General features: G+C 44.2%; 1 pseudogene; it reads right to left on the reverse strand.

Moving 5' to 3' along the window:
- Window positions 1–671: 671 nt before the first annotated feature.
- Window positions 672–791, reverse strand: LOC136656457 (5S ribosomal RNA; annotated as a pseudogene).
- Window positions 792–9,975: the final 9,184 nt, after the last annotated feature.

The raw sequence follows: 9,975 nt of genomic DNA on the forward strand, positions 1-9,975 counted from the left end.
TCTATAATTTCAGTACTACCTTTTTTCTGATATTTTAAACAACTATTGCCCCAATCCTATTGGGGACTTAGGGCAGATGTAAGTTCCAGTGCAGTGCTGCAAAAGTGCAGTGCTGCAAAAGATGTGAGTTTGGGTGTGGTGCTACGTCATGTGCTATGGGACTGCTAGCACAAATGGTCGGAGGCCCTGTACGCATGCCAACTGCTCACTCAGGCTATGCCAGGGCAGGTAAGGTGGGAGTGGGACCAGTTCATGGATGGTTTGGGGGAGGATTCGAACTCAGAGAAGGCAAGGGGGTAGTTTGAGGGTTGGCTGGGTTAGATCTTGGTGGCAGTCATGCACACCAGGATCCTATTCCCTTTTCCTGGCCTGACATGCCCCCTGAGGTTCCTCTAACTTAAACCAGTTAAATAGCTGACATACATCTCTAAGGAGACCTGTTGATGCCTGGGCAGCTTACAGGGAGGTAAGAAAAAACTATTTTTACTTACCTCTCCTGGGCCATCTTGTTGCCTCCATCACAGGATCCAGCATACCTTCTATTGGTGCCACTGCATCTCATAGGCTGGTGGGGGGTAGGATTGGGCTGTATGTCTTGAAGGGTACATTTTAATTCTTTTCCTACAGTACTGGTTGGTTGGCAACCTTCAGTCTCGAAAGACTATGGTATAAGCCTACAGCACCCAGTATTCCCAGGCGGTCTCCCATCCAAGTACTAACCAGGCCTGACCCTGCTTAGCTTCCAAGATCAGAGGAGATTGGGCATGTGCAGGGTAACAGTTGCTTTAGGTTGCATCAAACTATCCCAGTTGGTCACCTGATACTATGACTTCAGTAGGAACCCCAGTCCCATGTTAAGTTCAACCTGTATACAATTTGTGTCCAGTATACATGAGTATGCATGCACTGTATATGTACAATTATGCATGCTACATTACCACATGTGCACAGTACCCTCTAACTTTTGAGAGGTCTGGCCCCATGGTGACTTGTAAAGAGCCATGATGGTGTAGTGGAAGAGCCAGGATGGTGCAATGGTTTGGGAGCTGGACTTAGGCCTGGAAGACTCAGGTTCAAATCCCTGCTCAGCCATGAAGCTTCCTGAGTGACAGGGCCAACAACTCTCAGTCTAAATTACCTCCAAAAGGAGGGAGCTATGTACACCTCTCTGAACTCCTTACATCAGGGGTGCCCAAACCCCGGCCCTGGGGCCACTTGTGGCCCTCGAGGCCTCTCACTGAGGCCCTCAGGGAGCTTCCAGTCTCCAATGAGCCTCTGGCCCTCTGGAGATTTGTTGGAGCCCACACTGGCCTGACACAACTACTCTCAGCATGAGGGTGACTGTTTGACCTCTCGCATGAGCTGTGGGATGAGGGCTCCCTCCACTGCTTGCTGTTTCACATCTGTGATGCAGTAGCAGCAGCAGCAGCAGCAAAGGAAAGGCCAGCCTTGCTTTGTGCAAGGTCTTTTATAGGCCTTGAGCTATTGCAAGACCTTCATTCATTCATATAAGTTCATCTTCAATATATTCATTTATGCAAGCTTATGTAAATTTATTCAAATTTAAAATGTAAATTAATTCCTTTTTCCCCTCTGGCCCCCGACACAGTGTCAGAGAGACGATGCGGCTCTCCTGCCAAAAACTTTGGACACCCCTGCCTTAGATGAAGGGTGGTATGAACATATGAAAAATAATAAAGTAATAAAATGCCCATTGAGTAATTCACATGAAAATGTGTATACATGTATAGACACCTATACATGAGTACAAGATAGGGATTTGGGTGCATTAAATTTTTTTTTAAAAGGCAGCCACAGCATGGCTACAATTTCAATTTCAGTGTTACTAGAAGGTACTGGACAGTGACAGGGAAAGCATCAATAGGCATGTATCTGAATAGCAGACAGCAGGCAACTTTCTTGCTCCTGAACCAGGACCTACAGTGGCTTTCATGGGCTGTATCTGTCCCACAGACCTTATGTTTGATACATTCATATATCTGTCCCACTGACCTTATTTGGATGTGTTAACACGTACAAATAACATTCATCTGTTTGGACAGATTTCAGCACCTTGAAAGAAACCTGTGGTTGACTAAGGGTGCAATCCTAACCCCTTATGTCAGTGCTTTCCAGCACTGGCATAGCGGTGCCAATGGGACATGTGCTGCATCCTGCAGTTGGGTGTCACTCACAGAGGCCTCCTCAAAGTAAGGGAATGATTGTTCCTTTACCTCAGAGCTGCATTGCCCTTATGTCAGTACAGGAAAGCACTGACATAAAGTGTTAGGATTGCACCCTAAGGGTCCAATCCTATCCAATTTTTCAGCACTGGTGCAGCTGCAAGGCAGCCCCGAGGTAATGGAACAAATGTTCCCACACCTGTCGGAGGCCTCTGTGACTGCCTCCCCACCACAAGATGCAGTGCACACTGCACAGGTAAGGCTACACCGGCACTAGAAAATTGGATGGGATTGGGCTGTAACTGACTGTCTGTGTGTCTGTCTAGATATATGGTAGAAAGCATTATATGAAGATCTTATTCTCCTTAGGACTTAGAAGTCCCATACATGGTAAACGGTCCCAGGCTGAGATACAAATTTAAAAACTCAATAAATATTATGGAGATCCACAGGATAAAATATCCATCATCATCATCATCATCATCATCATCATCATCATCATCATCATCATCTCCTGCTTTTCAACAAAAAAAAGTTCACAAAGCAGCTTGATCAGCTAAATAAATAAATAAATAGTTCTCTGTCCCTAAAGGGCTAGCAAGCTATTTATCTATCACAAGATAATAGAAAGTTTTAGGCAAAGAGAAACAGCAGTTACATGTGAAGAAGAAAAAAAGATGACGATGATTCCAGTTTTGTGGAATAAGCATATATGTTATGATCATCATATATGTGATATATATGGCAGTGTTCACCAATTAACTAGATTGTAATCCACAAACATTATGGATTGCCAATTCGTTTGTCATTAATGGTTCTTGTTCCATTAAGGGGAAAGTTATGGATAGGGCCTTGAGGAGGCTATCGGCATTAGGCAGCAATCCATCTTTTAATTAACTCTTTTGTATTCTATAGATTCTTTTCAGAAATGCCTGGTACTGGTTTCACACAACTATTTTGCTTGAATCCTAGAATTTCTTAAAAGCTCTTTATCACTTCCCTTTGTGACTGAGCTGCTTGGGGAACTCCAAATTCCCCACTGTGTTGATAAGTACATAACATAGCTTTTGATGCCACCACTATTTTCCTTTAGAAGAAACAATAGATGAGAATTTGTGTCATATAAGGAGGCATTCAAAGGAGAATGTGTTTAGTAAAGGGTGATTTCAATTACCATCACATAAGGTGCATACATTCATCTGAAGGTTATGACAAACATAACACATCTTTAGATAACACTAAAGCAGGGGTGCCCAAACCCTGGCCCTGGGGCCACTTGTGGCCCTCGAGGTCTCTCAATATGGCCCTCAGGGAGCCCCCAGTCTCCAATGAGCCTCTGGTCTCTGGAGATTTGTTGGAGCCCACACTGGCCCAACACAATTACTCTCAGCATGAGGGCGACTGTTTGACCTCTCGCATGAGCTGTGGGATGAGGGCTCTTTCCACTACTTGCCGTTTCACGTCTGTGATGCAGTAGTGGCAGCAAAGGAAAGGCCAGCCTTGCTTTGCGAAAGGCCTTTTGTAGGCCTTGAGCTATTGCAAGACCTTCATTCATTCATTCATTCATGTTAATATGTTTTTATTTGTTTTAAATTATCTTTTTAATCTGTTTTAACCTGTTGTAAGCTGCCTTGAGTCCCTTCGGGGAGAAAGGCGGGGTAAAAATAAAGTTGTTGTTGTTGTTGTTGTTGTTGTTGTTGTTGTTGTTGTTGTTGTTGTTGTTATATAAGTTCATCTTTAATATATTCATTTATGTTTACTTATGTAAATGTATTCAAATTTTAAATGTAAATTAATTCTTTTTTTCCCCCGGTCCCCGACACAGTGTCAGCGAGATGATGTGGCCCTCCTGCCAAAAACTTTGGACACCCCTGCACTAAAGGCCTAATACTAGCCTCCACCATATTTTTTCATGCAGCCGTGCTGATGGAGTGCACACTGCATGAAATGGTGGAGGGATCAGACATCCAGTGAGGAGTAAGTAAAAATATCTTTTATCTCTTACTTTTAAAAATATCTTTTACTTACCTCTTGGTTGGCTGCCTGGTCACCAAGGAATATCCTTGGACCCACCAGCTATTTTACTGGAGTAAGTCCGAGGAGAGGAAGGGGATGGAGCAGGCTGGGAAAACAGGATTAGGATCCTGGTTCATGCGGTTGCCACTAAGATCCACCCCCTCCAGCCCCAAGCTGCCTCTTCCTGCCCCAAATTTCCCCTGAACCACCCACAGTCTATCCCCATCAGCTCCTTGCCTGTTCAATCATAGGCCAGGTTCATTGGTGGTGGGCTCACAGAGCTGCTGACCATTTTGTACCAGTGGCTCCAACCTCCTCAGCAGTGGTGTGCCATTTACGGCACCACTGCAGCTTTTACGATGTCAGAATGCAAAATCCACCATCATAAAGACCCCCATAGGGATTGGGGTATTTATGGTCCCCATGATTGGTCTTGGAACTGGCCAGAGAGGAGCTACTTAACGTTTTGTGGCACTCAGTACCCAGTGTGAGATGCAAATGTTGTTGCGCCAACAGGAAACAGTGACCATGGTGGTATCCAGTTCAACACATTTGTAATTTCAAGGAAGTCCAGTGCAGACACATTTGAAAAAAGAGACCTCAGATTGAAGAGAGTAGTAGAAAGGAAACTGAAAGCAAAGAGGATCAAATCTCTCCAGAGCACACATTAACAGAAGCTCAACTAGTATATTGCTAAGTAGAAAAGGCACCATCAAGTCTAAGAAGATGCCTGCATGGATCATGAATGGACTCAACGAAGGTATAAAAGGCAAGAAGGCAAGAAAATGGAAGTCTTGCCTAAATGAAGATAACACAAAGGAACCCCGACTGGCAAAAGAAAAGTAAGCTGACAATAAGGATAAATCCCAGTTTCACATATCCACTGATGGGGTCTGAGCTGTCAGTAACAAACCAAGAATGAGCAATTGGTTTTGTTGTAGATTCCTCAATGAAAATATTGGCCCACCAGTATCTATAAGGCAAATTCCATGCTGGAGTCATTAGGAAAGGAGTCAAGAATAAGACCACTGATATTATAATTCCTTAATACAAAGTATGGTACAGCCATATTTGGAACATGGTGTACAGTTCTGGTCACCCCGCAATACAAACAAAGATACTGTAGAGCTGGAAAAGGTGGCAACCAAAATGATCAGAGAGAGATCTAGCGAGAAAAGATTATCATGTTTGAGTTATTTTGCTTGGAAAAAAGGTAATGAAGGGGAGAGGTGGTTGAGATTTATGGCCCAGTCCTACCAAAATCATGTGCTGGTGGAACACGCATTATTCCAATGGAAAGCACTTTGCAACAGTGCTTCTATCTAGTGCGCTGGTGAGAAGGGCTGAATTCTTCCCATGAATGCTGGTACTCCCAGGGACACCCAGGGATTAGGTAATTCTGGTGCAGGGGTGGGGGGAGGGCAGGACGGAAAGGAACAGGGAGGAGGAGGGCAGCAACAAGGGCGGGGTGGGTAGGCAGATCTGGCCTGGGAGGCAGAAATTAAATTTAAATCCCATTAATGCTCTGTAAGATTCCAACTCTGCAATGGGTCTTCTCAGACCTGTACCAGCACTTTAGCTGGCACAAATTCAAGGAGAGAAAGGGGCGGGGAGCCTGCTGTCAGAGGGGATAGGATCCGGCAGTGCCATCGCAGCCAGAGCCACCCCCTCCTGCAGCCTTCCCACCCCATTCCTCTCTCCTCCCCACCCAGTTTCACCTCTAGCCTGCCCTCCCCTGCCCTTGCCACCCAGACTGCACAACCCCACTATGAAGAAAAAGTGTAAAACACAAGCAGGGAGACTTCCTCTTCGTATAGTGAAACTCTGCCATGCCTTGTCTGTCTGGCATTGGTTAAAGACTGTTCTTTCCCCGTGTCCATAATGGACATTGCATCCCTTTTTAATTTTTGTTAAGGGATGGAAGACTGTACCTTTTAGCAAAGTCACCTTCTCCTGAATTATTTGGGGACAAGATATGAGGCCAATGACACTTGTTCCAGACTAGCACGAGTTGTACGGTTTCCCCTGACTGTTCTTTGGAAAGGCTTAAAATGTTTCTGCTTCTTGGCTCATTTTGATGTTGGAGAAAAAGACCATCATATTGTGCAACAGGGCTTTGTTACCTTTTCTTCCTATGCCACAGTATATCTTACATTAATTTTTCAGGATTCAGTTACATTCTGGCTTTTTTTTCCATGATGAAAGCACTTCATGGGATACATTCTCTTCTAAATAAAGTCAATAAAAATCCTCCTTGCTTTTAAAAAGGAGTGAGACCTAGAAACCACAAAAGGCTTTCATGCAATGTAATATTAAAGAATGTGATTACTTTTCCCCCAGTTCCTTCTCTTAATATAATTTAATAATCATTGAAGGGGGATGGATGATGGATTCCTTCTGTCCCAGATCTTGAAGTTTTCTTTTTTTAACATGGGCTGTACAATATTGACAGTACAATTTCAAAATTATAATTATTGATTTCATTCCATGTTGAGACATATCGATGTTTCAGAAAGAGTAGTTAAATGACTTCATTGGCATTGCTTCCCAAATGAAAACCTAACTTTCCATAGGCAAAGCTCTATTTTGGACTGTGATCAATAAGGAACAAGAGGAAGAAGCCATTTCAGGCACCAGGGAGATTTTAATCTGGGTACCATTTTCCTGACATCAGCCTCTACCTCTGTGTGTCCTAATTATGTGAGTTGGTGCTATCTTTTGGATTTTATATTTAAAATATCTAAGGGCGCAATCCTAAGGGTGCAATCCTAAGGGCGCAAACCCCTTATGTCAGTACTTTCCAGCACTGGCATAGCAGTGCCAATGGGACGTGTGCTGCATCCTGCAGTTGGGTGTCACTCATGGAGGCCTCCTCAAAGTAAGGGAATGTTTGTTCCCTTACCTCGGAGCTGCATTGCCCTTAAGTCAGTGCTGGAAAGCACTGACATAAGGGGTTAGGATTGCACCCTAACTGACCAAGCCCATGCCAGCTACACTGGCAAGACAGGCATGTGCACTGCAGCAAACATGCTGTAAGGCATGTTGGGGCAGCATAGAAGATCCTAGCACCAGTAGGAGGCCAGCATCCACTAAAGCAGGTAGGCGCTCTGTGGGCCAGTGGAAGTGTAGGGGAAGGGTGGAACAGAAGCAGAGAGACAGGGCAAATGCCATATCCTATGTCCCTACCTGGGCCTGATTCCCTATATGGGCTGCTTGAAATTGTACCAGTAATTTTGCTGGCATGATTCTGAGTGACCCCATAGTGGCTGCTTGGGCTTACCCCAGGGGAAGGCGCAAATGTCCCCCTCTCTCACGGATACCCCCAGCAGTCTCTGTTCCCATGCTGGATGCAGCAGAAGCTGCACCGGTGCTGCTGCATCACAGTGCAGAACTTTGGTTAGGATTGGGCTGCTGGGCAAGTAGTAGAAAAGGAAGTGGAGCTATGCACAGAGGATTGGCCTCATTTTATGCTCATTTTTTTTTTTAAAAATACAGGTATAACCTAATTATCCATTGACTTTTCACCTGCAGTTTTATCTCAACATGATGAGAAGGGCCCTTTAAATTAAAGGTGAAAAGTCATTTAACAATAGCCTTGTTCATGCAAGAGAATGCAGCCGGCTGACAATCCATCAATCATTCTCTCTCCAGGCACTTAGAACAGCTTCACTCCAAGGCAAGTGACCTCTCCCTTCCTCCTGAGCAGGTGAAAGAAACATAATCACTTTGCATTCTTTCCCAGCATTGGGCTCTGGGTGAAGGGAGGGGTCACTGGTTCAGAGTTAAGCCTTTCTAAGCACCTGGAGAGATACTGATGGACTGTCAGCATAATGCTTCTGTCTTACATCACAAAGGTCAGCAAGGCTGTTTTCAAATTGCCTGGCAAAGGGACATTGTTTTTTAAATGGGTTTGCTTTAATGCAGTTTTTGCCATCTACATGAGTTCTGGGAATTGAACCCTCATGAACAATGAGACTCAACCTGTAAGCTGAAATCAGCAAAGGGTCATGGAAGATAGGCAAAATCTTCTGTCCCTTCAGGTCTTTGGGACTAGGAAACAGATTTAAGTGACACTACAAGCATTGGTCTGAGTGGTGATTTGCAAGTCAAGATCCCTAGAGAAACCAAGCCCTGACCAAAAAAAACTAGTAGCCAATAATATGTATGAAGAAACACAAAATGCTCAGGTGATTTTGTTTTGGGGAGGTGGGAGAGAGGGGGAGTGATGTTTTGAACTAAAAAAGACACATCAATGTAATCAGTGCAAACAATGAAGTGTACACAAAAGTGTCCATTATATTGTGAGCAAAGGGAAAATGTGGGATAGGGTGGAATGGTTGATGAATCAGTGGAAAGTCAATGAATGAATTGCTCTACATCGTCAAGTTCTGCCTCCCCCCATCAAATAAGCTGCTCAAATGCATGGAAAAATAGAAGAATTTGGGGACAGAGTGCTGGAGGAATTGCAGCAGAAAAGCAAATGCAAACTTTTCTGGATGGCTAAGATAAATGCAGTTAGGGGGCAAAAGGGCAAGTTGAAAATATGTATACAGTATTTTGCAGAAAGCCAACCAGCAAGCACTGTCTGCAACCTCCATCTCTCCAAGCCATGACCAGATCAAATAGATAAAAGAAGGGGGCATGTGTGGTCCTGGCATTTAATTCTTCTCAACATTCCTCTCCCTTGTCACACTATGAGGGGCAATCTCCCCTGCCCCCCTCTTTATCCTCCTTCTCTCCATCTGTGGCCATGGCACAGAAGTGAATAGAAATCAGGAATGAACTAATCAGACTGAAACACCAAAATGGATGGCTGACTCTTCAGGGTTGGTTTGTGGCAGTTTTTACCAACAATCCGGAACCTACAATATGAACATATGAAGTGGCCTTCTTCCCTATCAGACCACTGATCTGTCTAGTTCAGTATTGTCTACGGTGATTGGCAACAAGTTTCCAGAATTTCAGAGAGAGGTTTTCCCACGCTACGTGGAGATGCCAGGGACGGAATCTTGAACCTTCTGCATTCATAGCTTGTGCTCTGTCACTGAGCTATGATCATCCCTTTAAATTTGTACTAGATTACCAGTCTACTTGGTGGGACTTCAGATACTGCTATACTAGGAAGAAAATGAAGACTGTCCACTGTAGGAACACATTCTCATGGCTATCCTTTCCAACACAGCTTAGTCGCATTGTCTTTGGCCATTTTCTTGTGAATTTCCCTGTCCATTTGTCCAGCTCAAGAACTTTTTTTTTTTTGGGGGGGGGGGAGTTGAAAACTGGCTGAAATTCTGTCATTTTAGGCATGGTTACTTGGAAGCCAGTTCCACAGGAATCTATGGGAGCAAGAAGGTGTGCATTGCATCAGCGTACAAAATGGTAAAGAAAAACTTTTTTACAAACAAGGGGCAAGCAAAGGGCCAAGAGAAAGTGACTGTCAGTTCCATCTTGCGAATGTCATAGTATGAAAGAGTGGAAAACGAGCCTTGAAGTGTACAGCAGTTTTCATTGATGTGTTCGTCAGTCGCATGTGTCAATCAAAAGAGCTTTGTGTGGAAAGGCAGAAAGGGAAGCAGATTGCTGGTATCACTGTAGCGCATTGTTCGACAAGTGGCTAAAGCAGCATGGCAATGCTTCAGATGTGCCCTTTGAAGAGCCAACAGTTGAAAGCTCACACAGGAGAACAAACAGCCTAAACAGTCAATGCTTAGTTTGGCTCACAAGTTGCCTAGAGGCACATGGATTCTAATAAACAGAAATCAAAAGCAGCTCTTGG

The sequence above is a fragment of the Tiliqua scincoides genome, chromosome 6 (assembly GCF_035046505.1).
Source record: "Tiliqua scincoides isolate rTilSci1 chromosome 6, rTilSci1.hap2, whole genome shotgun sequence".
Classification (NCBI taxonomy): Eukaryota; Metazoa; Chordata; class Lepidosauria; order Squamata; family Scincidae; genus Tiliqua; species Tiliqua scincoides.